Source organism: Lemur catta, chromosome 19, assembly GCF_020740605.2.
Source record: "Lemur catta isolate mLemCat1 chromosome 19, mLemCat1.pri, whole genome shotgun sequence".
NCBI lineage: Eukaryota > Metazoa > Chordata > Mammalia > Primates > Lemuridae > Lemur > Lemur catta.
Genome location: NC_059146.1, coordinates 7,911,696 through 7,920,457, shown reverse-complemented (window position 1 = coordinate 7,920,457; position 8,762 = coordinate 7,911,696).

Genomic DNA, 8,762 nt, shown 5'->3' with positions numbered 1-8,762 from the left:
AATTTTTTTTCTATATAGCAACTGAGAGGGTTCCAGGAGGATCTGGTCAAACGCCCGCAGTGGACGTCACCTTTATTCTGTAGCCTTGTATTGGTTTTACCTCCTTGCCTCTTTTATATTTATAATTCATTTTCTTTGGGGTCATGTCCCAAAATAAACTACCTGCATACTAGCTCTGGTCTCAGACTCTGCTTTCCAGCTCAAACACAAACTAAGACATTGGGCTTAAAGTTTCTTTTTTAAAAAACAAATTATGTTTATATATTTTATGAAGTAATTTAATAAGCCAAATATACACAAATCATTTTAATTTTGCCTCCAGTCATCTGTCCATTCTATACTTTTAGAATTTAATTATTTCCAGTCTTACGGGGCAGTAAATTGATCATTACTTCATATGAAGTATGATCAGTAATGCTAGCCTGAAGATAAATGGAGGTTTTATTTTTGTTTTTTTTCCCTGTCAGTAGAATAAAAGATATGAAACATAGCTAACATGTGTGATAAATAAGGACTGAGTATATGAGAACAGAATTTTTTTAAACAGAGGTAGGAGTAGGATAGAGAGAGAAGAAAAGCAACTACAGGTCTCAACATTTCTCTTGTTAAGCAATACTGGCAAATTCACGTTTATAATTTTATATGGTTTGATAACTGATTTTAGGTGCTTTTCATATTTCTGTGCCTCAATCTTCAGGATTTTCCTTTTTTTTATTTATTATTTTACTTCTGTGCTTTATAGAAATCTTTGGTGTAACAAGATAAAATTTTATATTGTTCATGGTTTTTTGGTTTCAAAAGTAAAAAATCTGAAGTATGTATAATTTAACCTATAACATATCCCTGTAAGCATAAGGTATTCCTTGGTGATATACATTTAGATTTATAGGTTCTGATATTTGAAATCAACAGTGATGTGATTTTTCTGAAATATAAGTATTCACTGAAATGATGAAATAGTAAAAATCTCAAAGGTGATATAAAAGCAAAAGAATCATCAGAGAATATTTAAAATAAAAATATATTTTTAAAGCAGAATATTTTATTTACATCTGTTAGCTGGTGAACTTTAAACATGTGAGGTGGCAGACACTGTCCTAAAAAGCACTGTGATCATTAAAAGTTTATTATGAGCTCGTACATTTTTGCTGCATCCAAAACTCAACTCAAATATTGAGTATCTTCCTTCTGATAATTGTACCCAGAATGACAAAGTCAGTTTCATTCAGTACTGATGCATTATGTGCCCCATACATCAGATAAAAGTAGAGTAAAATTCTAGCTTCATAGTTAACAAATGATCTTAAAATACCAGGAAGGACTTACCTATCCACTCACATCTAATCATCCATGTGAATATTTGTAAAATTTGAACATTTAAAATTGTCACAGATTAACATTTGCTCTAGGACAGATTTATTTATCAAGTCCTTTCCTTTTACCTATTATAATTCGTAGTAGAATACAGCAACTATCTGTTGATGAATGGATGAATGAAAGAGCAAGTGAGGTAAAGCTGAGTTCTCGAATATTTTCCTTTGTTTTTTCTTCAGGTATATCTGAGTCAAATAACTTAGTCTAGCTCATTTTTTCCAATATCATTTGCTTCAGACACAGTCATATGATAATATATAGACCTCATGTTAAGAGATAATCTCAGTTTAATTTGAATCATTCACAATGATTCCCAAATATTCAAAGGATTGTTTATTTTTTGCAATCTAGTTTTAATGGATAGACTTGTCAGTAAACATATACTTGGTAGACAATATAATGTCATGGCTCTTATTTCAAAAATGATGCTACAAACTTATAAGGGCAAAAATGCCATTGCCTTTTAGATTTAGGTGCAATTTCATGTACAGTCTCTACCCTTCCCCAAATAAAGGGTATATAAAATTAAAATGTGTCTAACTGAATACTGTCTGAGATGGCTCCAACAAGTAAAATTCAGCCTAGTTGAAGCAGCTAGTTTGGGACTACCAATACTATTGATATTCTAGTCCATGTTCCAGGACAAATGGAAATGGTCTGATGCCCAACTCTCCACACTTCACATTTTAATAACAAAAATATTCAAAAAGTAATTTTGATGTAAGAAAATGAAAATATTTACAAATTTTCCATAAAACTATTTGAAAATTAACTTAAATATTTTCTTCCAACAAAATTTCCTCCATTCCATTTTTCCTTGACAATATATACTCATACACTCCTCCATTATGTCATTTTTAGCTCATTACTGTTTTTTATTCATATGAAATTATTGATTTCTAATGCAAATGCAAGACAGCCAGAAAAGTAAAAAATATATAAATATAATTTAAATTAGCAATTTATATTTTCTCAATTTCCAGTATTGTCATTTTTCATATTTAATCTACTACTAAATGTGTTGTTTCCCTAAATAAAATTATTAAAGTTACTCAGGAACCTAAAGCATTTTTACGTATTTCGAGTAAAATAACGATAATCACTATCATAGGATTATTTATCACTTTTAAAATAAAAATATTATTAATAGTTGTGTTACAAATAAAAACTCAGTTTTATCATAGGAGCTTCAAGAGGGAAAATGTCACATGTTAAGTTCATTCTAGTAACATTTTTACATTGTATATCTTTTAACTTACAATTTATCTTATTTATGTGCTCATATGTTAGAAAATGTGTAAAATTAAAGGAAAAGAAAACTCAGAAAAAATCACCTCTAATCCCAACACAGAGATTACTTTTAGAATGCTTTTTAATATCTTGAATATTTCTTTGCAAGGTAAAAGTAAGTCTATATATATAAGTCTATATACGAGTCTCTATATATATATATATGATATGTGGCAAAAATCCAAGCACTTAAAAAAAAAACACTGTCTTTTTTCAAAACATTTCTTCTTCAAAAGGAAATTTCAGATGAACATTTTTCCCAGTTAGCAAAAGTCATTGATGAGCAGGATGATATATAAGAATCATTTGAAGAACATGCAGCTTTTATAGACCTATTAATTAATTAATACAATGAAAGTTTCTCTGACTTTGAGAATCATGACATCACACTCAACTTAGCATTTCAGCCTCACCTAGTTGATATTACCAAGACACCCAAAGAACTATAGATGGAATTGATTGAGCTCTTAATAGATGACATTTTAATGTCATTGTTTTATATTAAAGATCCAATTGAAATTTTCATATAAAAATGCCCATACCTTTGGGAACATGCCCCAGAAATGCTTTCTTGGTTTTCAACCACTTACTGCTGCAAATCTACATTCTCTTACTTAACCCAAATCAAGATGCCCTTAAGGTCATAAATAACTGATATCCATCTAGAGGATCAACTGAAACTGCAGACCTTCATGCTGAAACCAAATATTCAAATGCTTTCCATCAAAAAGTAGACACAAAAAAACATTACTTTAAGATTAACGAATAGTTTTCATTTTTTGAAATTACTAAGTACATAATAGATTTTTACAAAATAGTGTACATTTCTTTGTGTATCTAATTGAAGTTTCTTCTGTGTTGCCTTATCTGATTACAGTTAAATTAATGTGGACTTCCAACATGGAAAGGTTCTCCACCCCTGTCCAAGACCTTCACCTTTATTCACCACTCAATCCGTGACTCATCTAGAGCAATATCCAGTCCTGCAAGCTCCATTCGCGGTAAGTTCTCTATACAGGTGCACCAATTTATCTTTTATACCATATTTTTACTGTACCTTTTTTCTATGCTTAGGTATGTTTAGATACACAAGTACAAATACAAATACAATTGCCTATACTATTTAGTTCAATAATATGCTGTACAGTTTTGTAGCCTAGGAGCAATAGGCCGTACCGTACAGCCTAGGTGTGTAGTAAGGTTATACCATGAATGTTTGTGTAAATCCACTCTATGATGTTCGTACAAGGATGAAACCACCTACAGACACATTTCTTAGAAGATACCTCTGTCGTTACAAGATATGTGACTGCCTAAGAGGTAAACCAGAGAAAGCCCCAACTCCTCCACTATCCCATTTTCCCCATGGCATGGCACCAGTAGAAGGTCAGGTGGACCAGCACAAACATGAGGGAGCCCCAACCCAAAAGCTCCTGTGGCTTTATGGACCTGAGTAGGGGCTGGAATAAGCAAGAGGGCACTTGGAGTCATGGAGTCATGAAGTCCTGAGTACATTAGATCCTCAGAACTTACTCCTCTTGGAAATGAAAGTTTGTGTCTCAAACATTCTCAGTAACAACAACAAAAAAAAAAACAGTAACTATGTGAAGTGATTGTTGTGTTAATTAACTTGATTGTGTTAATCATTTCACAATCAAATCATCACATTGTGTATCTTAAAAATACACAATTTTATGTTTCAATTATATATCTGTAAAACTGAAAAAGAATTAAAAACTATTAAGTACTGAGTCACAGCGAAGAAAACTGTCTTCAAACTTCCCCTCTCCACTGATAAAAGGTCCCCGGTAAAGTTCTGAGAAAACTGAGAAAAAGTTCTGAGCAAACTGAGAAAAAGGCTTCTGGCAAAGGCCCCCTGTAAAAGAGCCCTCCAAAGAGAGGAGCCTGGGTTAGAAATGTATAAGAGCATGGTGGGCCCTGAAACCTTGACAGCAGCTCCCCTCAGAGACTGTGATTCACGGCTGTGCCCCAAGTCTGGTGTGCGGAGGGAACTTTTCCTGTCATGCCTGCCAGGTAAGATCTTTTTAATTGCCTATGGTTGGACCTGAAAAACCATCCATAGGTGTGTGTATTTCAGCTTGGAGCCACTCCTCACCATTTAAATTCATCTTTCACTTCAGGCTTCCTCATACTATAGACATCTGTAATGCTCTATGCGTGTACGTTCTCATGTTTTTTCAATTGTTTTTAGTATATTTATCCCTTCCTTCAAATCATAGTTTGGACACCAGCCTATCCAGTAATCTTCCCCAACCTACTAAGGTTTTCCTTTAGCATTTTGAGCTGTGTCAACTACCAACATTCTCAACTTTGGGTACACTTCAAAAATTTCTTATGATTATTTGTTTCCTGGACTAATGTCAAATTTACATATTATTTCAAGTATAGCACTTTCTAAATTTTCTGCTATACACATGCATACTTGAAGACAAAATACATTTTTTAGAAGTGCTATGGAATTTCTCCAAATAAAGGAAAACTGTCTACAACAAAGAGTTATTTTTCTATCCTCTGGTTAAACAGATCTGTGACATAAGCATTCATTTTGGAGCATTTATGATCATTAGAAAATTACTTTTTATATTGAACAGATATCAACTGTACTTTCAACTCTTAGGACTTGTTCAAAGTACTAAGTTATTGTCTTATCTTCTTTTTTGTTGTTTGTTTCACATAATGGGCATTCAGTTATTTGAAAACAGGTTTTCAGTATACCTAATAAGTATTTGCTCCTTCTTTGGATGTTCTTAAAATGTGACTGGTTTTTAGATCTTTTCTTACTCCAAACAGTATCATTTTGATGGGATCCTATCTCTAAATATTTCTATGAAGTGTAATCCTGTGAAAGAACAAAATAAAATGGATGTAATCTCAGTTTAACACACTGTAGCTATATTAATCCCCATGATCCTGTCATTGTAAATCTTATCTCGATTTATTACATAATCCTATAAATTACATTCCAAATATCTCAAAAATTCACGTATGTTAATAGCTTCTTTCCCTTTAACATTAGAAATAAGTGAACTATTAAAAAGTATGTGCATATTTGAAGATAGAAACTAAAATTTTTCCTTTATCATTTTCAGTAAATCCTTGGACAGTAAACCTTTTTATCTCCTCTACTTACATTTCCCTACTAATATTTACCCTTTATCTCAGATATAACTCTGTGATATTATCAGTAAAGCATATCCTATGTACAGGGTTCATAGGCATCTATTGGTGCTAGGCTCTACTGAATTGAATGCTGGCAAAAGCAAAAGAAAGTCATATTCCAAGGGCTTAGAGTCTTCTGTTACACAATTCTCAAAGGATTCTAATATGTTCCCAGTGGGTGTTCTTATGCCATTAAGTGTCTCTAATAAAAATTACTTTCTGAAATAACTATTTTTAACCCGATCCTTTGAAAACTTTATGCTGAAAGACTTGTTGTGGTCTGAGATGCGAGAAATGACCACCTAAACACTGAATTGAGCCAAATCAGGAGTCTTTATTAGCTGGCAAGTGACTACTCTCTGCACTGCCCAAAGGTGGCCCAGAATGCAGCCGTGAGCCTTTGAAACAGAAAGTTTTTATATTGGAAGTTTGTGGGTGGACAATTACTAAGACAGAGCAAGCACATGTACAAAAAGCCTTGAGTAAGCATTATGTCATTTTCTTATCTTTGGTGTAACAGGATCTGGGCAGTTTGGGCTCTGGGCCATATCTTGTTCACGCAAAACATGAGAGTTGTAATAGCTTCATGCAAAACATGAGGGCTGTAATCATCTTAACGCAGAACATCGGTGTTGTAGTCACTTAGGAATTTCTGTGTTGGGGGTAGCAAGCAGGAGCAAGCAGGTTTTACAGAAGCAGAATGGCAGATTAATGATTTTTCGGCGCAAAACTCAGACTGTAACAGAGTGTGTCTCTAATTTTATGATGGAATTCCCTTGAAAATTGAATGTCCTTTGCAAATTTTTGGCTCAATAAATTTTGAAGGAATCTAATACAGAAATTGATGCTATATGTATTTGTGTATATATATATATTTTTTTCGGTATCATTCAGTCTTCCCTAGTCTATCAAATAGAGATCATGTTAATACCAATTTTGTCATTTCCAAGTAAGATTTAACAATCTAACATGTTAAAAATGTTTTATTAAGTCTAGCTGTAGTTCATCTCTAACAAAATTATACTTAATGATTGAAGTCGCTAGCTTGCAGAAGAGTTGTACAATCATTTACAAAATGATTTAAAAACAAACAATAAGCCTATTGATTGTGACATTTAAGTGATATATATTTACTCTTCAGCAAGGATATATAAGCAATTCAAAGCTTTATATGTTTTTTATTTCTATTTTTTTAATTTTTTTTTTATTTCAGCATATTACAGGGGTACAAATGTTTAGGTTACAGATACTGCCTTTGCCCCACCCGAGTCAGAGCTTCAAGTGTGTCCATCCCCCAGACAGTGCGCACCGCAGCCATTAGGTGTATATATGTCCCTCCCCCCCATCTGCCTGACACGTGATGAATGTTACTACTATATGTGCACTTGTTAATCAGTTAATACCAATTTGATAGTGAGTACATGTGGTGCTTATTTTCCATTCTTGTGATACTTCACGTAGTAGAATGGGCTCCAGCTCTATCTAGGATAATGCAAGAGGTTGTCACCATTGCTTTTTGTGGCTGAGTAGAACTCCATGGTATACGCAATCCACTCATATATTGATGGACACTTGGGTTGTTTCCACATCTTTGCAATTGTGAATTGTGCTGCTACAAACATTCGAGTGCAGATGTCTTTTTTATAGAATGTCTTTTTTTTCCTTTGGATAGATGCCCAGTAATGGGATTCCTGGATCAAATGGTAGTTCTACTTGTAGCTCTTTGAGGTATGTCCATGTTACTTTCCACAGAGGTTGTACTAGTTTGCAGTTCTACCAGAAGTGTATGAGTGTTCCTGTCTCTCTGCATCCATGCCAACATTTATTGTTTTGGGACTTTTTGATAAAGACCATTCTCAATGGAGATAAGTGATATCTCATTGTGGTTTCAATTTGTGTTTCCCTAATGTTTAGAGATGGTAGCAGAGGACGTTAAACGGGTGGAAAAACCATACCATGCTCATGGGTCAGCAGAATCAACATTGTTAAAATGTCTATACTACACAAAGTGATCTACAGATTCAGTGCAATCCCTATTAAAATACCAACATTATTCTAAACTTGGCATTTAAAATATGAGTAAATAGAATTAAAATTAGCTTCTCTAAATAGAAGTAATGTCACTTTTTGCATTCAGTTACTTCAAAAAGTATTTGTATCAGTTCAGAAAAATTCTTATAAACTCTTTGAAAGGCAGAAATATAGGAGAAAGGAAAAATTAGCTTTGCAGATTTTGGCAATAAACACTAAAACAGATACGAACAAAGAGAATCTCTTTCCTACAGAGCATCTCCATAAGTCAGAGGACAAATATTTAAATCCTGTTAAGCCACATGAAAACACTTTGAAGATGACTGGCTGATTCAGTAATACTGTTTTCTAAATCAAATGTGAATTGCAGTTCTTAACTGCCCATATCAGTTTCTTTGATATTTTCCCACCTACCCTATTTTTGATAAATTAATCTATAATTACCTCTGTTTAAAAATGAATATTAAATAGAAAGGGACTAAACTAGCGTCTATGCAAAAACACTACAAAAGCAAAGATAGAGTGGCCCATGCCAAGATGGAGAATAAACTAAGAAAAAAAATCACCCCAGGAAAAATATTCTATAGATTACTATTTTCCTATGCTATCAAAAAATTAAATGACTTGGAATATTTAATTAAAAACACAAATAATATGTGTCATAGAGTGGAAGAGATGATTGAATAGGGGAAAGATGGAGAAGATTCCTGTCTTAAGCCTGATTTCCTAGAATTAAACAGTGAGAGGGAATTTCTGTGCAATTGATTTATTAAGGTACTTCCAGAAAAAGACACTTAAGGGAAGTCTCATGAAGAGAACAACAAATGTAGACATAGAAATAAAATAAAATCATATAAAATAAAATAAAAACATACAATAGTTAGTAG